We start from the raw sequence: 24,283 nt of genomic DNA on the forward strand, positions 1-24,283 counted from the left end.
GTTTTTGTAGAAAGTTGACGTGAAACTTGCAAAACAGATGCTGGAACTTTGCTTAAATTAAAGAGACTATGTTCCAAAATTAAAGTAACGTTTAAATTACACAGAAAACACAATTATTTTTTATTGAATTTTAAGGTACTACTCAGCCAAAGAGCCTATAGTGCTTTACATGCAGTTACGTACTTATTTATCGATATTTTTCTTTAGATCATAATTACGTGCTAAACTAAATACTAAAATTACCGTTCATATTTGATGGCCCCTCGTATAATATTAAGTTAAAAATCAAATCAAAGCAAATGAATAATGTTTATTTGTTTTATATTATGAAATGCATTCCATATAATTCAGAATTATGCCAATAATCAATCCTAATCACTTTCTAAATATTCTTAAGGGCCTGGTCAAGACCTACTAACTATACTTTGGTATGGCATAATGGTTAATAATATCGGTAAAGTTTTATGATAAAAAATGTGCTTTCTAAATCATGATAATGTTCATGAGTTACGATAACTTTAGTGACTTGTTATTGGCCAAATAATGTACCTAGGATAATTTTCTATGTTGATAAAGGTGAAGGTTTTTTGATGCAGTACATCAGTGTTGAAACAGTGGGTTGATAAATGATAGTGGCAGATGACTTTAGTCTGCATGAGATAACTGAAACCTTACAGTTATTAAAATAGTGTTTTTAGTGCTACAGGACTATATATCGACTACGTGTTATTTTTCCTAATAACTGAAAAGTGAACTAGTGATTTGCACTGTACTCCAAGATATCCTATAAAAGGTCAAATATTAGACTTGTATTTCATTACAAGATCATATTTTGTACATACCAAGTAAAATCTCTGATTAGTCTCACACTTTCAGTTACAAGAATTAAACAAATAATATCATCTGATCAAAGGAAGCTCTGGGAAGAAAAATAAACACTGATAAATGGGGTTTAAAATACAAAAAATACTTTTTTATTTTATGGAAGAAAGGGAGAATAATATTGAGCATTTAAATCTATTCGAACCAAAATCAAACTCTAATGTCTAGACCTCTTACTCATCTCTACCACGTTTTTGTTAAAAGGCTTGTTAACAATCGCGCGATATAACAAATATTCTTCAGTAAAGCTTCCTGTTCGAATCGTGACCAAAACAATAACTTATACCAAGGAATTGTAACTTATTAGATGACCGAAAATATCACTTTTATATACGCGAGATAAATATCTCGAAAACGAAACGTCTATTACCCAATGTTGCTTGTCTCGAAGGAGTCATACAATCCTATTTTAGTGCTGTTCAAATGTTAGATATAGAAACGCAGAAAACCTTAATGGTTTCTAATGATTTCTCATCATACCCGAGAGCAAAACAAACTTGAGATAATCGAATTTTACTTCCTTTACGGTCTCAAAACGAAATCCACGTGAATACCATACTGTTCCATTAAGAAATCTTCGAAGTTAATGATTTTTCGAGCTGACATTGCGAATTAGAAGGTCAAGTGGTCAAACGCGATGAGTCGAACGGAACACAAAGCGTTCTATTGTCGATGGTTCATCGGTTAGAGACCGAGGAGGAGAGAGAAGAAGGAGATGAGAGAAGAAAAAAACTAGAAATTTTAGACGGAGTCACGTTTGAATCGGTACCAACTGATCCCCTTTTACTTTTACTTGGCATTTGTAGGTGTCTCATAGAAGGAACGGAAAAAAATCATTTAAAATTAACCGATTTAAACTGTATCGTATGTCTTACAGATTGTTCTAGTTCGATTTCTAGATGGATTAATTCTTGTTCACGTTCAAATACTTTCATGAAAGCTGATTTCATTACAAATTGAGGATATTAACATCGCAGATACGATCACTTTGATATGCATATAGTTTTGACATAATTATTTTTAAAAAAAGCACGTAATTAATGTCACTGTATATGGTGGCTAGTTGTTAGGACTAACTGTTAGGTGTTTGCATATATTATGGCTATTTTGTTACCTGTTAAAGGTGTTTAGCGAGAAATATTGTTACAACACATATTAATATAAAACTAATGATTGTCCTGTGGTCGAAATTCGATCACAATGTTTAAAATTAATCATGCCTCTCTCATGATAGAGCAAAAGGACTAAAAAATAATATGTAACTAAAACTTCTTCTGACAGTGTTTTCTATATAAGATCAGAAATGTATTTGATATATATCATTAATTAAAATAATTATATTACAATATATGTGAACTATCTCACGAACTAACACTCACTAATATTTTAAAATTGCATTTAATTACATTACGTGGGCTCGGAACCACGGTCATTAGCATTAAAGCCTACCGACTGGCGAGTGATCAACTTTAGAAATCATCCCAGAAGACATCCGGTCTTACCCAGCCTGGTTACTGGTGTGTCTGGGATCATTTTCCTTGTCGGATTTTACACTCTTGACTAGAACATTCACAAATTTTAAACAATCACAAACATAAATTTACGACCATGCCAGCAGGATTCGAACCCGCGGCTATCGTAAAACTATTATTACTATCACATCAAATATTCTAATATGGAGATGGTCAATATCAAAATTTGTCTTGGGGCATTCAGATATTTAGGAAAGCTTAGAAAAGAAAATAAAAAAAGGTTTTTGTTAATTTTTATATAGTTATTACAACGATTGTTAGGTACCTATTTTATATTAAAATGTTTCTTTTTATTTTAAATATCTAAGTTTGATTATTTTTTAATTTTTAGGGAGCTCCTTATTTATTTTTTGAGGTCGGTTTATTTTTTTTGTTAAAAATATTTTATTTTTCTCTTTTTAGTGTTACATATTTATTCAATAAATTACGTTCAGTTATTTTATTTAATATTACAATGGGAATGTCAGGTAAAAGGGCAGTCCAGTATGAGGAAAAAAGGAATAAAGAAACAATGATTGAAAATTGATTTGACAAATGTCCCAATTAAACAACGACAAAAACTTATTATCCCCGCCGGAAATCGAACCCGCAATCTCCGTCTGGAAGCTAAACGCTTTAACCATTACACCATGGAAGCAGTTGTGTACAATATTTCTACCAGGTCTTATATGATATAGGTAGTGCTTAAAAAAGCAAACTGAATGACTTTTGCAGTGAACGACTTCCGATTTTCCGTCACATCAACTCAGCAATAACATTATACACAAATATCTGATTATTTTAGATAAATATGTGAAAACTTTGGACATGGCTTTGAAATTTGAGCGTTTCCCTCGGTTTATCCCCCTTTCCCCCAACACATACTGATTTGGTTCCAATGGGATCACCTCGGAAATACACTCATTCGAATCAAAAAATAATTCGAAAAGTAAACCGACCTACAATTGACGGTTAAATCGGAGAACATACATTAAACATAAAATATACAGCCGAACATAGAACAGCCTCCTTTTTCGAAGTCGGTTAAAAATATAATACTATGGCAATTGATGAGTGTGATTACATTATTATGACATTGAACTCATGGTTCGATGGTTGAAAAATTAAATATTTTTGGTACTAAACAACAGCAGATAAGTTTGAGGACGTCTTTTAAATCGCCTGAATTTACACCACTAGTAGTCTATAAAATCATTGCTGGATATGACATTCGTTGGCATGCTGACAAGGAAAAACGACCAACAAGTTAATTATCCACTACGTATTCTTTTCTTTCTATAAACAATGTATACCAATAAAAACACTTGTTCTGGATAGATCATAATCACCATATGATTATTACTTTATAATCCCTGATATTTGGAATTCAGAAAAACATTTATGACGATTTTTACTCTTGAACTTATATTATACAACAGCAATATTTATTTATTTTTCTGAATCTTATGAAATACTGGTGCCATAATCCTGAAACCTGACACACATGGCAATAAGGAAAAGTTAAGGCAATTTAAATTAATTACTATTTTTTGATTACAGTGCTCCATGAAGTGCTATATTTTTATTTAGTATTCAAACATAAATTCATTGGAATTTACAGCCTCTATCTAACTTCCTGCGAACAGCTAGGCGAAGCAAAGAGATTGGTATATTAAAGAATTCTTGTATAATATTGTATAAAAAACTATGGAATTTAAATTAAAGTATTTAAAATATGCAGCAAAAAATAACTAATAGGTTAGTTAGGTGTGCTCTTTTATTTCATTAATCATTTTATCTTTTTGAAATAAGCATTATTTAAGTCTAGTATATAATTATAGCAACCTAAGTGACATAATATATTAGATTTTATGAGAATTATAAAATTTTATAATAATATACACTGGAGATAAATGTTTATGTTATGAAGTAGTTCTATAAATACTTTAATTATTCCAACACTCCCTACTCATTCTTTATTAATTAATTTATATATTATAGAATAACTTCTTGTAACTGTATTGAAAACAAATTTTTTTGAACAAAATAATTCTTAGAGCGATCTTAATAATATATTAACGACCAAGTCAACTGAAATTAATGCAGGAACAGTGTCGACAATGAGGATATTCCTATTAAAGTTAAAAATATAGCAACTGACACCCATGTTATACAAATTTTAGATTAGACTGAAAGTAGAGAAGTATCATACAAATATGATAGATTAGACTAACATTACATATTATTTTTCCTGTAACAAAAAAAATATCACTGTTTGTCATAAATAACAGGTCAAATGAAAAGTCGCCGGCCTGACACATAGATGGCGTTGCTAGAATTAAATCCATATTTTTTTAGTTAGCCCTAATCCTCAAAAGATGCGTGTGTAAATTTGACAGCAGTTGGATTATTAGTTTGTGAATTTTGAGTTAAGCAACTTTTGTTATTGTGAAAAAATGGATTAAAAGGAATTTCGCATGTTAATAATATATTGCTTTTTCAAGGGAAAAATATAATTGAAGCTTGGCTTGATGCCGTGTATCCGGACACTGTCCCAGAAAATTAACCATCAAGGATTGGTATGCTAAGTTTAGAAGTAGTGAAATGAGCATCGAAGATGGTGAACGCAGTGGAGGCCCAAAAGAGGTTGTTAGCGACGAAAACATTAAAAAATGCACAAAATGATTTTGAATGACCGTAAATTGAAATTGAATGAAATGGCAGACACTCCAAAGATATCACCTGAATTTGTACATCATATCGTTTACTGGGCATAAGAAAGCTCTGTGCAAAGTGGGTGCCGCGCGAGCTCACTTTTGACCAAAAACAACGACGAGCTGATGATTCGGAGCAGTGTGTGAAGATGATCAAGCTTAATAAACCCGAGTTTTTGCGTCGATATGTGACAAATCCATATTGATCCTCATGCTTGCAATTGCTTCCTCTTCCACTGTATTCTCCAGATCTGGCCCCCAGCAACCATTTCCTGTTCTCAGATCTCAAAAGAATGCTGACTGGAAAGAAATTTTCGTCGAATAAAAAGGTGGTCGCCGAAACTGACGCCTATTTTGAAGCAAAGGATCAATAGTACTACAAGAAATGGTATTGAAAATTTGAAGGATCGGTATAATCAGTGTATCACCCTTGAAGGGAATTATGTTGAATAAAAAAAACTAATTTTGTCAAAAAATGTGTTTTACTATGGTAGGTCGGGGACTTTTCAATTAATCTGTTGTATGTCTATTTACTAATCGATTTTCTTAATAAAACGTTTATTATATAAATTATTCAAATCACGTTCATTAATTTAAACATTTCAATAATTTGAACTGCACTTGGTGTAAATTAGTTCACATTACATGCTTCTGCTATATGTTAAACAAATGATGACAATTCTGTTTTATAAATATAAATATATATAGAAAAATTCTCTGGTGGTCAATACTTTTTTAATTTTCAACACATTCTGACTTATTTTATAACATACAACATACAGACATTATAGATTCAACATTCTTCAAAGATGTATAAAAGTAATTAGGCACTTATCGAGCTGATATCGAGAAGTTATTGTGTAGGTAAAAGATTTGACCTTTTTATTTGTTTGTTTATCTTTAGTCATGAGTCAATACGGTTTGAGTCATAAACTGCCTACTGTGTGGGACAATGTTTTAAAACTAACCAGATGAATAATTGTATTTTTCTTGTCTGGTAATAAGTTATAATGATTAACAAAAATGAATGTAGGTTTCATTGAATTTGTTCATCAACTTTTTTAGAACTGGAGTAGTATATATATTGTAATGTAGTATGAAAATTGCCATATGTATGATGAATTCGTTATGTATACGCTATTTATTGGCCGCAAGTATTTGGAATGAAGCCTCCTTTGAACATTCCGAGAAATGTGAACCGCAATTGACTGAACCATAGTTGAATTCAGGAGTTTTATGGTAAAAACCACCTGCACATTCTCAATTCTCACATATATAAGTCCCAAAATCTCAAATATTCAAGTACCACCAACGTTTGTTCACAATACAAGTTCCTATAATTTTGTTTACTTCAGTTGGTCTTTATATTTATGTAAAAGTGATGCCTCTCGGAGAGGTGATATCTTTCTTGTCATTAGTGAAATATTTATATTTGATATTCGACTCACAGAACTCATTAGCTTCTACCTTTAACTCAGGATGTGGGGCTAAATCAAATCTCACCGTTGCCAACTTTTGTGAATTTCCCCTATTTGTCGGGAATCTTATGTTCGTTGGTGATTTTTTAGGTATTGGCTTCATATTAAATCAATGTTGCCAGTACTGAAATGATTTCCAGCGATTTCCATAAATCTGTGAGAGCACAATAATGTAGAGTGTAGAGCTCATGATATACTGGAATTTGATCAACACGGTCTTAAATTTCATGGAGATAACATTGACGGTGAATTCTCCTGAGGCAAAGTGTTTCATCTTAAAAACGCTGCGGTAGAATACTTGTTCCCAAACATAAACATTTTAGTGCTTTTGCTGTTAATGCGAAAATTGTGTCATTAAATAGTGTCATTAAATATTTGAAAACAGAGAACCTCAAATAAATGCAGATACTGTGTCTTTAATGGACCAATATATATATATATATATATATATATATATATATATATATATATATATATATATATATATATATATATATATATATATATTGGTCTCCCTAATTAGGGGAATTTGATTTGGATTATTTGGGGAATTTGGTAAATGGGCACTGGTAAACCTAGGAGTGGACTTTGTAAGTCGCGTCTTTTAACCATCAGTCGCACACAAATGTGTTTTTGTAACATTATTTTGTACACAAAGTACAAGGAATTTAAGTATGACATTTTCGTCGTTTTATTGGAGTGGCATTGACATTTCAGTTTTACTATTTACAAATAGATAAGAGAACTATACAGTATAGCATAATTCTCAAAACCCCAGTTAATTATTTATGCCTTCTACTTTATTTTAATTGGTTATAACATCTAAAATATTTTCGTTCTATAGCTAGCAGTTAGACGCCATTTAAACTCTATAAGAGCATTAAATATGGATAAATAACCATCTCTATTCCAAAAAAATATGTAAATTCCCCAAAACGAGACCAAAAACCTCGGTTATTATATAACAAGATGATATGAGCAGACATCATATCTCTCTTACATCGTTGTAGAATTGCTCTTGCGTCACATGTGCCACCAGAAGACGCCAGTGAACTGCATGTCGAGAAAAAACACATGAATATGAATGTTTAGTGGCACTTTGACTTTTTCTAGTCAAGCTCATTGGCGACCTTGGAAAGTACGCCGAGCACAAGAGTTTAGCGAGAAGAAAAAACAATAAAGAACGAAAGGAGAAAGAGAGCGAGCGAGACGGAAAACGAATTGAAACAAATCGAACGATTTAATTCGATTTATTATGTTAATTAGTTATGCAATTTTTTGCGGGCGTACTGATCGTGGACCAGATACTGTGTCGATTCGATTTAATTGTTTCCAAAACGGAACGGCTGTGGGTGCTGACTTATATAGTTTAAGGCCATATATGACTGTTATATATTGTCTTTGGCTTACCTTTTATTGTCGATTAAATAAAATCACCGTAAATAATTGATCAGGCAGTCGATTTGAGATTGTTCAGGAATCTAGTTGGTACAAATATATACCAGTATATATGGTAAATACGTATTATATATCGGATGAAAAAGATTCGGCCTAAGCAATTACATTTAAATCATTCCTTGCGCATCCCAAAATACCCTTGCCAGTCCAGTGTTTCCTTTTCATACTCTTGGGAACCCGCTCCCATCATGTGCAATCCACTCGGATGTATGTCGATTGGACGTACGAGTGAAATGGTGGAGCCATGTTTCATCCATAGTCACATATCGACGCAAAAATTCGGGTTTATTACGCTTATTTAATAAATAATATTTAATTTATTCTAAAAAAATATCGATATGTCGAGCAAATAATACCGGCCAAAAATATCGATATTATTTCTGCATCCCTAACCCACACGGGTACCCGCTAGGTTTTGTTATATATTTTGTGTCACCGATCTAACGGCTATTCCTAGTTGCTTGATTTTGGCGTTTTTCATTTTATTGGAATTGTAGCGTAACAATATTAGGCCTAAAAATTCTTCCTCTATATAAGCTTTAACCGTGTCAAGTTTTACGCTTCCAGGTGTCTCCGTCTTCTTCAAAAAAGGAGGCAAAATTTCCGCTAAGCCGATTAATATATAACGGGTCAATTGAAAAGTCCCCGGCCTACCATAGTAAAACATATTTTTCTGGAAAATTGGTTTTTTTTATTCAACATAATACCCTTCAAGAGCGATACATTGATTATAGCGACCCTCCAACTTTTCAATACCATTTTTGTAGTACGTGTTTGTGTCCTTTGCTTCAAAGTAGGCCTCAGTTTCGGCGATCACCTCTTCATTCGACGAACATTTCTTCCCAGGGAGCATTCTTTTGAGATCTCAGAACAGGAAATTGTCGCTGAGGACCAGATCTGGAGAATACGGTGGATTGTGGACTTCGTCCTTCAAACGGTCCAATAACGTTATGTAATAGTCGCTGTTGATGGTACTTCCTTTTTTAACGTAGTCCATGAAAATTATTCCATGTGCATCCCCCACTGTTGCCTTTTCCCACGCTTTGGAGCGGGTTCATCGTGGGCAGTCCACTCGGATGACTGGCGAGTTTACTAGGGAGTGAAATGATGAAGCCACGTTTCATCCGTTGTCACATATCGACGCAAAAATTCGGGTTTATTACGCTTGATCATCTTCAAGCACTACTGCGACATCAATTCGTCGTTGTTTTACGTTACTGGACCGTTTGAAGGACGAAATCGGTGAAAAACGGCCGCATTTGAAGAAAAAGAAAGTACTGCTTCACGAAGACAATGGCGCGTGTCAAAATCCATGAATTGGGCTTCGATATTGCTTCCTCATCTACCTTATTCTCCAGATCTGCCCCCAGCGACTATTTCCTGTTCTCAGATCTCAAAGGAATGCTCGCTGGGAAGAAATTTTCGTCGAATGAAGAGGCGATCGACGAAATTGAGGCCTATTTTGAAGCAAAGGACAAATCGTTCTACAAAAATTGTATCGAAAAGTTGGAGGGTCGCTATAATTAGTGTATCACCCTTGAAGGGAATTATGTTGCATAAAAAAACTAATTTTGCCAAAAAATTTATTTTACTATGACTTTTCAATTGGCCTGTTGCAAGGAACTCATAAAATGTTCCGAATATCAATGGCAATTAGAATTCCATCTGGTAGTCCGATAACTCTTAATTTTGGGTCGTTTATATTTTAAAAAAAGGTTTGAACGTTAAAGTAAAGGAGCTAGGCGGGATAGAATTTGTCGCATTTGCCTTAGCATCAGAAATAATTACAATGAATGGTGACATTGTTTATACTTCTTCGGGGGCTGTATTTTCTATATGTTATATCTTAATACATCCAAGGGACGTTAAATCTTCATAAGAGTTCATTTCTGAAGACGCGACGCTCAGGGGCACTACCTCTTTCTTGTTCGATTTATTTTATTGGATTTTGTGCGGCCTGAACAAGTTTCATGAAATAGTTAGTTTGTTCATAGAGTATTCTATTGTTGTCACAAACTGTAAGTGCACAATAGCAACCGAATATTGCTTATTTATTTATATGAGTTTTAGCTTAACCCTAGCGAGGTCTACTAAAATTCATGATCTCGTGCGTTGACTCCCTTGATCTCATTGCATATGGATTATTTTTAGTATTAGGACAATAGCATAGTTAGTACGTCGTGCGTTACGTACCCTTCGTACCATGTGCTTATGTCATACTTCATAGTTTATCATTGCTCTCAGTTATCGTTATTGTCTGTGGTCTATTATGATTGTCCGTCAGCGTTATTGACTACTATGGACTAATATTGTTATTACCATCCTGGTTATCCCATCACCAATATTGATGACCATTGTCATCGTCTTTTATTTTAATTATGCACAAGTCTGATAGGCCAAAAATGTAGACGTTCCCTTGGGAAAATGTAGGAACTTGGCTAAAAGTATAAAATTTTATGTAATTACATAGGTTTCCGTGCGTTGCTTTATCATGTTTCGTCCATTGGCTAATTTCGTTATGTCATTTCAGAATGCGAGTTCATTGCGGCGTTCAGCGTTCAGCTCGAATCCCGGGCAGCCGCCTGGCATTTTCTGACCGGCTGAAATTTATCTATCAATTAACGTAGCGAAACTAGGCGACATTTAAATTAAGATCGCCGCTGCCGAAAAGGTCAGGTCATCTGGTCCAGCTCCTATCTGCGAGCCCAATCGCGGCGAGACGACGCCCGTGGTGGACTATTTACGACGGCATTCATATATATTTTCAATATAATGCCGTTTCGGTTACGTAACGCTCTAACGTTCGGCGATATCTCTTGACCGAAGAATGTGCTCGTTTACGTAAGCGTCAAATATTGAAAGGTGCGCTTTAATTTAACGACACTATATAGGTTTAGGTTCGTAGCGGGTGGTGGCGCCAGTTTTCCCACAACCGTCTCTCTCTTTCTTTCTCTTTCAATACAGCTTTAACTTTGGCTATACTTGGTTATATATTTTATTTAAGGACTACTGCTATTAAAGTAACATAAATACCAATATTATAAAACTCTGGCATATAGAATATGTAAATGCGAGTTTTATTTGTTCAATTTTTTTAAACACGAGCTAAAGACATTCAACGAAATCATAAATTTTTCTGAATATCTATGGTACTCACAATTCCAATTGCTAATTCAATATTTTAGATCAATTAGTTTTGGATCGTTTATGTCTTAAAAAAGGTTTAAACGATAATCTAAAGGAACTCTGCGGGATGGCCGCTTATTTTTAATTGTAGAATTTGTCGCCTTTGCGAACACTGAGCAACAGAAATAATTATTATGAATGGCAACATTGTTGATGTACCTTCGTGGGCTGTATTTTCCAAATCTGACATGTCCAAGGGACGTTAAAACTAGACGTCAAAAGACTTATTTTGTGAAGACGTTCAGAGTCACAACTTTTTTCTTATTCAGTTTATTTAACTGTATTGGGCCGTCCAAACTGAGTTTCAATAAATGGTGAGTTTGTTCACAGATCATTCCAGACTATTTTAATTAATTAAATCCGCATTTATTATTTCCTATTTATATTTTTTTATTAATTACTACTTACGATATTCTACTTACTCTTTTCTATTTGTTAATCCCTTGATTACCATATACTTATTTATTTATCTATTTTTCGTTATTTATTTTATTACTACATTATGATAATTGTGTTATGGTTGTAACTGTAAATATAATTTATAACTATATTATAAACCAATAAACTAATACCAAAGTGGGGGATACATTAACGCAACTGAAAGTGGTTTCTGTTGGCTCTTGGTGACAGCATATATAGCTTGTGTCCTTTAGCTTTTTCCCTTGTGTGCATTGCATATCATAGCTAGAGATGGAGAAGTAAGTGCACAATTGCAAGAGTGTTGTTCCCTAGCAAGGCCTACTAGCCTTAGTCAGGATCTCGCGTTTTTGCTTCCTAGATCTCATTGAACGTCCATTATTGTTAGTGTTAGGATATAAACTGGTACGTTGAGTGTTACCTTCCCTTCGTACCGTATACAAATATCACACTTCATACTAGCATCGTTTATTATTGCTATCAATTGTCGCTAATATCGATTATATGTTGTTTGTTCGCTATATGTTGTATTTATGATTTATTGACTATCTGAAACATACGTCAACGCCACCAAAGGTGGTTCCTACCACCTCTTGATGACAGCTTATATAGCTTATTTGCTTCTGAATTAAGTGAGTGCACAATTCCAAGCAGGTATTTATTTAATTATAATACTCATCAATCTAACAGATTAATTGAAAACTACCCGGCCTACCATCGTAAAACCACATATTTTTGGCAAAATTAGTTTTCTTATTCAACATAATTCCCTTCAAGGATGATACACTGATTATGGCGACCCTCCAACTTTTCGATACCATTTCTTGGAGTGCGATTTGTCCTTTGCTTCAAAATAGGCCTCAGTTTTGGCTACCACCACTTCATTCGACGAAAATTTCTTTCCAGCCAGCATTCTTGTGAGATCTAAGAACAGGAAATTGTCGCTAGGGGCCAGATCTGGAGAATACGGTGGATGGGGAAGAAAGTCGAAGTCCAATTCATGGATTTTTGCCATCGTTTTTACTAATTTGTGACTCGGTGCATTGTCTTGGTGAAGCAGCACTTTCTTTTTCTTCAAATGCGGTCGTTTTTCGTCAATTTCGTCCTTCAAACCGTCCACTAACACTATGTAAAAGTCGCTGTTAATGGTCCGTCCTTCCTCAAGGTAGTCAATGAAAATTATTCCATGCCCATCCCAAAATACAGACGCCATAACCTTGCCAGCCGACTGTTGCGTTTTCCCACTCTTTGGAGCGGGTTAATCGTGTGCAGTCCACTCGGATGACTGGCGATTGGACATCGGAGTGAAATGATGGAGCCATGTTTCATCCATTGTCACATATCGACGCAAAAACTTGGGTTTTTTACGCTTGATCATCTTCAAACACTGCTCCGAATCATCAACTCAACAACGTTGTTTTTGATCAAAAATGAGCTCGAGCGGCACCCACTTTGCAGAGAACTTTCTAATACCGAAATATTCGTGAATGATATGATGTCCACGTCCAGTTGATATCTTTAGAGTGCCTGCTATTTCATTCAATTTCAATTTACAGTCATTCAAAATCATTTTGTTGATTTTTTAAATGTTTTCGTCGGTAACAACCTCTTGGGCGTCCACTGCGTTCACTGTCTTCAGTGCTGATATCACCACGTCTAAACTTAGCAAATCAATCCTTGATGGTTGATTTTCCTGGGGTAGTGTCCAGAAACTCGGCATCAAGCCAAGTTTTTGCTTTAACTGTATTTTTCGCTTCAAAAAGCAATATATTATTAACACGCGAAATTCCTTTTTATCCGTTTTTTTGTCAAATTTATACACGCATCTTTTAAGTGTTAGGGCTAACTAGAAAACATATGGATTTGTGGCGGCTTAAACCGAAAATCAAAACCGACAACACCGAAGGGTATTTCTTCTTCTTATACTGTACATTGGCCGATTGTCAACTGGTGTAATTGACACCATCGCATTCGTCCAGGTATAAATTCAAATTGCAACCCGCTGTTAGAAGAAGTACCCCTTGTGTCGTATAGTACCAGTTTTTGTAAATAAATAATTCCAACCGGTCCTCGTTATTTTACTAAGTTATTATGTGGGTTGCATCGGATAAAACCCACAGATTTAATTCTAATAACGCCATCTATGTGTCAGGCCGGGGACTTTTCAATTGAGCTGTTATCATTCTTGTTGACTACCGTTGCCATTGTTGGCATCCATATCACTCATTATCAGTACTTGTCGGCAAATGTATTTATCGATAGCATTATTTATCGGTATTATGATCTGGCAACATCGCTATATTCGAATATCACTTACCAGTGCATATAATAATTTTAAAAAATCGGGTCTACCCTAGACTTATAAGAAATATGTGAAGCAATTAAAATACGTCTTGAGAAAATTCGATTACTTCTTTGTCTCGTACTCGTCCAACATCTGTCGTTGAAATTAGGAAACCAACCCTCATATAAAGTGGCTTTTGTACGTCATAATAGCCTCATAATGTTAACAATTTAGGGCGTTAATTTTGATCTGCATTAAAGAGAAAACATGAAATATAGTTACCTAATTTAATACTAACACACAAATACGAGCATTAACGAAATCGATCCCAGATAACTATCGAACTTTCCATTCTGCGATGTTATCAAATAATTATCAACCGCATGGATTCAATTTTAATCATGACATCTAAATAAAAAAAAGAAAAAAGAAATCCTGGCTATGTTAACACGCGTTAAGAACCTCGTTCATAGAGAAAAAAATCCTTATTGGACAACAACGATAAATATATCAATAATAGTTGCGTAAATGGACGTAATAATGAACAATTGATCATTAACTATCCGTCTATGGCGTAGAAAAAATCCGTTTCATTCAGACGTAGGGTCCTTGGCTTAGAGAGAATGCCGCACGGTATTATCCGGAACTATCGACGTAATGAAATTAATTTGGAATTAATAATATGTTGCATAGTACATAAATATAGTAAAAAAAAATGATTATGGTAAGTGCTTGAACTAGGTCGGCAAAAGTAAAAATTATCAAGGAAGTTAGATGTTTTATCGTTTAATGTATATTATGCTTGTATGTATTTTATTGACGATAAAGCAAAATATCAATGTAACAGATCAACTGAAAAGTCACCAACCTGACACATAGATGGCGCTACTAGAATTAAATCAACATGTTTCTTAGTTATCAATAACTTTCAATAGAGGCGTGTAAAAATTTGACAGTTGTCGGATCATTAGTTTGCGAATTATAGCATTTTGAGTGAAGCAACTTTTGTTATTGTGAAAAAAAAAGGATACAAAGGAATTTCGCGTGTTGATAAAATATAGCTTTTTGAAGGGAAAAAATACAGTTGAATCAAAAACTTGGCTTGATGCCGAGTTTCCGGACGCTGTCCCAGGAAAATCAACCATCAAGGATTGGTATGCTAAGTTTGGACGTGGTGAAATAAGTACCGAAGACGGTAAACACAGTGGGCGCCCAAAAGAGGTTGTTACCAACGAAAACATTTAAAAAATCCACAGAAATGATTTTGAATGACCATAAATTGAAATTGAATGAAATAGCAGACACTCTAAAGATATAAACTGAACATGTACATCATATCATTCACGAATATTTGTATATGAGAAAGCTCTGTGCAAAGTGGGTGCCGCGCGAGCTCACTTTTGACCAAAAACAACGACGAGTAATAAACCCGTAATAAACCACGTAATAAACGTAATAAATAACCGACGTAACAAAAGTAATAAACGACGAGTAATGAGTAGTTTTTGCGTCGATATGGCTCCATCATTTCACTCAGATCCCAATCCAATCCGACGTCCAATCGACAGTCATCCGAGTGGACTGTACACGATGAACCCGCTCCAAAGCGTGGGAAAACGCAACAGTCGGCTGGCAAGGTTATGGCGTTTGTATTTAGGGATGTGCATGGAATAATTTTCATTGACAACCGAAAAAGGAAGGGCCAACAACAGCGACTATTACAAAGGGTTATTGGGCGGTTTGAAGGTCGAAATCGTCGACAAACGGCCGCATTTGAAGAAAAAGAAAGTGATGCTTCACCAAGACAATGCACCATGTCACAAGCGAGTGAAAACGATGGCAAAAATCCATAAATTTGGCTTTGAATTGCGTCCTCATCCTCTGAATTCTCCAAATTTGGCCCCAGCGAATATTTCCTTTTCTTAGATTTCAAAAGAATGCTCGATGGGAAGAAATTTTCGTCGAATGAAGAGGTGATCGCCGAAACTGAGGCCTATTTTGAAGCAAAAGACAAATCGTACTACAAAAATGGTGTCGAAAAGTTGTTGAATAAAAAAAAACTAATTAATGTAAAAATAATGTGTTTTACTGTGGTAGGCCGGGGACTTTTCAATTGACCTGTTAAATACCTATTAAATAACCTAACCTAATTTTGAAATTTGATAATTTTGTAATTTCTCTACATAAAATAGCAATTTTCCTTTTAATGTTATTGAGTTTTCAGTGTATTGCACTTTTGTCATGTTCATGAGTGTTTGTTCATGTTTTTGAGCATCAACCTTGATAATGTTATCAACAGTTTCTACCTTCAGGGCTTTCGCGGTATATTGTTAATTAATGTTTATTAATAAATGTTAATGTTAAAGCTTATTATATTCTGACAGAGCTGAATATTTACCCAATAATCATAACATATAACATCAAGTATCATGCCAGTATATTCCGCTGTGTCTTCATGTGGGACTACTTGCTGATTTATTAATACTTAGCTTATGCTTGATTCATTTGTTGGTGAAATCTATAAGCACTGATTCTGGCTTTCTGGATAAGGTGGCTTTACTGGTTTGGATATCTTGATCTATCTATCTTAAAATATGGTGGTTTTATATGAAATTTTTTTGTACATCTTGTGATTAGTATTGAGATAAGCAAGAAAATGGTTTCAGCTATAAAATAAAAAGTGTTGTGTCAGTAACATAATTCCATAAATCAATGAAAATGGAGGTGCAATCAGATTTTTATAATTGCAATAGCGCAAAAATATTACATGATATTCTTGTACTATTTGATTGCAATTTATTAATAAAATAAAATCACCTTGTTATTTCTGAATTAGAAAATTTCACAAATATGGTGAGCTCTTAATGGCTGGCGTAGGTTATATTTCGAACAGACGTAGACAATTTGCAGACAATCTCTTTGTATATGAATCTAGTGTATTTACACGTTTTCAGTATCACCCTCATAAATTATAATCTAGATATTAAACAGACGCACAAATTACTATTCTCCTCATATCTCTTTGAATATTAATGTCGGAGTGGTCGTAAATAATCAAAGTAAGAGATTTTACGAGCTGCCATTACGTTTTAATGAACCTAAGAGACGTCAACATCATACCGTTGTTTTCGATTGTTCAAAGGAAAAATAAAATATACGCTCCCTCATCATCGAAATATTCTATTAATGAAAAAATAGGTCTTTTCTTCGGATGCATTCACTATTTTACGACGTTCCAATGGGTGTTAATTACGTAAATATTTCTACGATAATTTACATATCTATTTGATTTCCTAAGAAGATATGTGGACTTAAAAAACACTAAATATAAATCAAACTGAATGGCGATATTGATCATTGTTCAGTTTAGAAGGTTGTAACAACATGACCTTTACGAATATTTTACGATTTTAATTGTGTAATTATTGGTAGGAAATGATTATTTCGATGATAGAAACTTATTTCGATTTTTCTAATGTATGACTTTTAAAATAACATATTTCTAGTAAAATTTGGAAAGACATACAATAACACTTTTGAAAGTTAGCAGTACATAGAATATTCCATAAGTTAATAGTCGCTTTTTTTTGCTTTTTTGTGATGAAGTGAACGCCAATTTCAGAGTGTTGATTGATTAGGATTATTTTTGATCCGTTCTGTATCATTCGTATTGGCTAATTCATCATATCTGAATGAGTGGATATTATTTTATGTAAAACAACTGTAGCTCAACACAGCTCAAAAAGCAAATATGAATGTTTGAAATACATACTTTCAATCTATTGTAGGAAATGAAAATCTATTAAAATTCAGTTCTTTTTTGAATTTGACATCTTAAATGGGAAACAGTGGTTTACACTTCAGATAAATGACAGTTAATAAAACCAACAATCAATAGGACTTTAACAATGATGTATATAGAGAAAAGTCATCTAAAATTGACACACCATTGATATGTGAAGTTATAGTTAAACTACCCCGCTGTTCTAGTATTTGTTAAATTATTAGACATTTTATTAAGAAAACTATCGATAATAAAATACTATTAATTGTAATTAATGTTGAATCATATTGTGTTATAACAGCAGGAAGGCGATCAAATATTTTTTCAACCTAACAAGGCTCCACCATATGTTGCAAAATGAGTGACAAGCTACCTGAAAACGATTAAATGAAAAATTCTATCCCATTCGCTGTATTTATCACTCACTTCCTATTTTATTTAACCGATACTATACAATCTAGCTTGGCAACAACACTATTTTAAAAATAATATCCGAAAATTAATTATTACGATTGTTCAATTGTCTATTGACCAATAATCCTTATGAACTTCATTTGATATCTCGACTTTGTTTTTTCTCTTTTCTTTTCTATCTTACTGTCTGTTGTTGTTGGTGTCTGATGAATGTGATAAAATTTTCTTTTTTTTTCATTATATCTGTGTTTTTCATTGTTATCTCTTTTAGCCTCATAATATCTGTTCTATTCTTAATTTGTTCTATTTCATTTTATAAGCTCTCTTGTAGTCCTTTAATTTTTCGGTCAACTTTAGTTTATTAAAAAGGCTTATGTTTACACTCCATAAAATGTTGCTGAACTCGTAAAGTCCTGTATCTCAGCCACGATGTTTAAAACTACAGAAGAAGAAGCTTACTCACCAATGAAAGAAATAGAAGCAGGTATACCGCGAGGCAGTATTTTGAGTTTAGTTCTTTACCCACTTTATACATATAGCTATATTTGCTGATGATGTTATTCTTGCTATTGGTGACAATAGCGAAAAAGTAACCAGAAAACTGCAATACGCAGAAAATCTAAATTATTCGTGCATAACAAGTTACTGTTGCAGCAGTAAATACTAAAACCTACATTGATCTATTGAATTCAGTTATGGGTATGTTCTGCAATAAGTAATATCATCATATTACAAGTATTTCCGAATAAAGTCCTAGAAGTACTGTGGATGCAGCCAGCTAGTGCAGGAAACACTAGTTACATCGATCACAATTTTCAACAGCGAAGTGGTGCAACTCTTGGACGATACTGAATTAGGACGCAGGCTCAAGAGAACCAGAAGAATGCTGTTTAAATATCTGGGAATAGAAATCGAAGGTAATGGAAGCCAGTAGAATGAAATGAATAACAATATTGAAAAAACGATGAATGTGTACTTTTCTATAAATAAAAAATTTATTAACGAAAAGGTGAAACTCAAATGGTGTGCAAAGCAATTTATGAACCCCAACATTCTGTTGTAGAAACATACAAGCATTATAAATGAAATACCTCAGAAGAGAAGGGGTGTAACGAAGATGGGTAGGATCAAAGTAAATAAATAAGAAAAGACACTATTATATCAATGGAAGAGTTCATAGAAAGGAGAAAACGCAGTTGGTAGGTGCATTTAGGGTTATGGAGGACACGAGACCTATAAAGAGATTACGGAAACCAAGAATTCAATTATGGGAATGTTCCGTAAAAACTAATTTAAATACAATAAAAGTTTTCCAGAAGAAACTTCCGAGTAGTATTATATTTGCACCGAGGTACTACACGACTGATTACTTACACCGAGACATTCGATACCGACTCTCATTCAGGAATTGAAGAGAATTAAAAGAAGACATGAAGACAGTCTCCCTTCTCATATGAATATCGAAGTAATAAAACTCTTCCATAGCATCAAAACCGAACAGGGATCTTAAAAAAAATGGAGGTGACTTTTTTTTATAAAAACAGCAGTGTTAACATGCAAAAATTATTACACTAGAGATTCCTTGTTAACTTTAAGGATGTTTATCAAGTATCTGTTGGAACAATGAAGAATCGTTAAATTAGTAATAAAAAAAATGCAAAAAGCAACATTTGCATTAAAATCTAGCCTCCTCCCAGATAAAATCACGGCTTTTAGAGAACTGTGCCCACACCTGCCAATAATTATTATCAAATGACTTGCCATACCCACAATCCGTTCGATCTGTTTAGGTAGCACCGGAACGCAAGAAGAAAAAATTAAATAGATTCAACGGCGATCTGATTTTTTTATCGCCCATTAGACGGAGTAATTAACGGCATTCGAAAAAATCCGTCTGCCTTTTGGTTATTGTACGATTACGTTACAGTAATGAGGCAATTTGCTGCAAGATTCTCGTTTCTTCTGCGCAAATGATCTGATACGATTTGACTGATGCAATTACAGTTATGAAGTTTGTATTGATTATCGGTACAGAAAAATTCCATCGCTAATGAAAGGATCTTTACATAAAAACAGGCTACCAGTTTAAAAGGAAATCGAAAACGCAGAAAACCATTCACTGTATATCCACTTTTATAAGAAATCATTTAGATGAATGTTGATGCTGCTTTATGAAGCATATCTATTAACAGCTAGAAATTTCAGGATTTAAAATTAAATACATATATAAATATAAATTAAAGATAATGAGCTGTCGTTATGTAGATTTTTTGCAAGAAATCTATTAGTATGTTTTAAAAATATATTACTTACCTTATTTATCCCTCCGTTACTTAATTTTTTAGAACGGCTTGAAGACTCGCCTTTAAATAAAAAATAATACAATTAATGCAAGAGAACTTAATAAAACTTAAATGTCCTAAAATATTTATATACTATTAGACATTTTTCTGTTGATATAAATAATTCTTCGACAATTTCTACATATTATTTAATTATAATAATTATAATAATTTAATTATAATTTTTCGAATTATTTCATTGGGTCTTCAGTGCACAGTATAGTGCAAATTAAAATCACCATATTTGCTCAAGAACTCTAATGCCCATCCCAAAATACAGACGCCATAATCTTGCCAGCCGACTGTTTTGCGTTTTCCCATGCTTTGGAGTGGGTTCATAGTGTGCAGTCCACTCGGCTGACTGTCGATTAAACTTCAGAGTGTAATGATGAAGTCTTGTTTCATCTGTTGTCACATATCGATGCAAAAGCTCGGGTTTATTAAGCTTGATCATCTTCAAATACTTCGAATCATCAACTCGTCGTTGTTTTTGGTCAAAAGTGAGCTCGCGCGGCACCCACTTTGCACAGAGCTTTCTATTACCCAAATATTTGTGAATAATATGATGTACACGTTCATTTTATATCTTTAAAGTGTGTGCTATTTAATTCACTTTCAATTTACGGTCATTCAAAATCATTTTGTTGATTTTTTAATGCTTTCGTCGATAACAACTCTTTTGGGCGTCCACTGCGTTCACCGTCTTAGGTGCTCATTTCACCACGTCTAAACTTAGCATACTAAACCTTAATGGTTGATTTTCCTGGGGCAATGTCTAGACACTCGACGTCAAGCCAAGTTGTTGCTTCAACTATATTGGTTTCTTTCAAAAAGCAATATTTTATCAACGCGCGAAATTCCTTTTATGCATTTTTTTCACAATAACAAAAGTTACTTCACTCAAAGTGCTATAATTCACAAACTAATGATAAGACACTCTCAAATTTATACATGCATCTTTTGAGGGTTATGGCTAACTAAAAAACATTTGGATTTAGTTCTAGTATCACCATCTATATGTCAGGCCTGGGACTTTTCAATTGACCTGTTCAATTTAATCAAATAGATCTTCTTAAATATAACACTTGGTAAATGCATTATTTTTAAGAGGAACTGTATTATTTTAGGTAACAAATTGCTATATTACATTCGAAAAGTTTTGTAAATGGCAAATTCATTTGAACGCCTAATAAAACACTTGAAAGAATGAAAGAATATTAAAAAAATAAGATAAAACTATTGTAGTTATTCATTATAAATAACATTTAATCATACCGGTTTATTTATTGTTGTAAGAATGCCCTGAATAATATGATGTTTTACCATTTCATTTGCAGGATAATACAATGAACAGTTATTTAAGACAGTATACAGTGATCGTAGAATCATTTAAAGTCTGATTCTTATTAAATAATGTGTTAAATTTAATTTCTTAAGTATATTTCATGGTTAACAGTTTTGCTTTTATAGATATTCAAATACAATAATATTCAAATACAATAACAATAGTTAGCATAGCCAGTGGAGTACTTCAGTTAGGATTTACATAGCAAAAACTCACAAATGTACAAACAATAACAATATGTGACAGTATGTGATCAAACACTTAAACTTGAAAGTTTTCTGACGAAAATACCTAAGAAGGTTATACTTCTTACAATCAGAGGTAAATTATAGGAGCTAGACTGAAATAAAAATATATTGTTTATAGTTTAGAAATTGACAGTTAATAAATACCAACACCAACACCGAATAGACTTTAACAATAACATTAACATTATAATAGTCAGAGAAGTATATTTTAAAATATATTTGGGTCATCTGTTACAAATTCTTTAAAGTTAACACACCATTAAAAGTGTAAATATGGTTAAATTACCCCGCCTTTGTAGTATTTTCTCAAAAGGATTTAACAATAAACAATTTTATGTTGCAAACAAAATATCGGTACTCTATCAATTATATCACGTCTATAACCTAGAACAGAACTCATTTTCAATACTCCACTAATCAGCTGGGAATTACTGAACCATTAACGCCAACTAAATCTGAACGTGAACGAAATCGGGCTTCATCTCGCGAAGTCGTAACATAATTTTAGTGTAGACCATTTCAAAACTCTGATCATTTAGAGAGAACAGTACAGCGATAAAAACAAATCGCCTCGCGCTAAACTGGTCTATATATATAGCAGAACCGTCGAGGATTCGTTATTATTATTTGGTGGATCACGCAATCATATGCAAAACTAATCACCGACAATGAAACATACAGGGTATGACAAGAAAACAGCTAAACTTTAGTTTATATCAAACAATTTATATGAGTATTTTAAATATATGTAAATAGGAAAAAATAGTTAATGAACACATATAAACGAACGAAAACAAGCAAAAAATACATTAAATTATCTTTTTCGTGTCATTATACTAAATATAATTCACACAAGATACTTTGCAATTGGACAGTATATTGAATGCTAGCAGAATAAGGAAAAATAATTCTGAGTGTTTGAATCCTCATTAGAAAATAAATATTCAAAAAACGAAAACGCGTATTTACTTTCAAGCAGCATAAATTAGTAAAAATTAAAAAGTATCTGTATTTCATTTGGTATTACAACAATAAAAGGTCAATTGAAATATTCCCGACTCGACACATAGATGGCGCTACTAGAATTAAATCCATATGTTTTTTAGTTAGCCCAAACTTTCAAAAGATGCACGTACAAATTTGACAGCTGTCGGATCATTAGTTTATGAATTATAGCATTTTGAGTGAAGCAGCTTTTGTTATTATGAAAAAAAGGATAAAAAGGAATTTCGCGTGTTGATAAGATATTGCTTTTTAAAGGGAAAAAATACAGTTGAAGCCAAAAAACTTGGTTTGATGCCGAGATTCCGAACACTGTCCCCAGAATATCAACCACCAAGGATTGGTATGCTAAGTTTAGACGTGGTGAAATGAGCACTGAGGACGGTGAACGCAGTGGACGCCCAAAAGAGGTTGTTACGGATGAAAACCTTAAAAAAATCGACAGAAAGAGGTGATCGCCGAATGTGAGGCCTATTTTGAAGCAAAGCACAAATCATATTACAAAAATGGTATCGAAAATTTGGAGGGTCGCTATAATCACTGTATCACCCTTGAAGGGAATTTGTTGAATAAAAAAAAACAAATTTTGCCGAAAAAATGTGTTTTACTATGGTAGGCCGGGGACTTTTCAATTGACCTGTTATATTTATTATTTATCATCATAGTATATAAATATAACATTAACCATTGTACACAAGTCACAAGGAAGTCACAAGAAAGTTTTCTTCTTTACTCCAAAAGTAATCATGGCAAAATGGCTAAACTATTAAATCAACTTTACATGACAGTTGAACGTAAAAGAATCTTAACTAATTCCAATTTAGAAAATCTCCTTTCTCCTTGCTATGAATATTGTCGGCAACGTTCTTAAAGCTGTGACCATTTTCTTTTTGCTCAGAAATGCAGATAAAGACATTTTTTTTCCAATGACTCCAGTATTTCAGTGTTGTTGGACAAGATTTTCGAGAAACCTATACAATGTAGGATTTAAAAACAATTACTACATTACATTTAGTAATTGATCAGCTGCAAAATAAAATATTTATCTTGGGGTATTAACGTCAATTTCGCCAACTATTGGTCAAATTTTTACGTTAACTTTAAAATGAATGTAATTATGTTAATAATGTTAAGTTAACTTCTTCAAAATGTGAGTTAAAACTTGAACAGAAATCATACTATGATGTAATGAAACATTTTCTTTATAACTATGGATGG

General features: G+C 33.3%; 1 protein-coding gene across 1 annotated transcript in view; it reads right to left on the minus strand.

The window, feature by feature from the left end:
• Positions 1-24,283, minus strand: part of Shrm (Shroom) — a 536,569-nt gene that overhangs the window by 378,063 nt on the left and 134,223 nt on the right. The window contains exon 2 of the mRNA XM_076408913.1: positions 20,442-20,491. The gene's annotated coding sequence lies outside the window, so the exon portion shown is untranslated. The remainder of the gene's footprint in view (positions 1-20,441; positions 20,492-24,283) is intronic.

This window comes from Rhynchophorus ferrugineus, unplaced genomic scaffold (assembly GCF_030347505.1).
Source record: "Rhynchophorus ferrugineus isolate W39M unplaced genomic scaffold, kcgeb_rfMv2 rfM6, whole genome shotgun sequence".
In the NCBI taxonomy this organism is placed as follows: Eukaryota; Metazoa; Arthropoda; class Insecta; order Coleoptera; family Curculionidae; genus Rhynchophorus; species Rhynchophorus ferrugineus.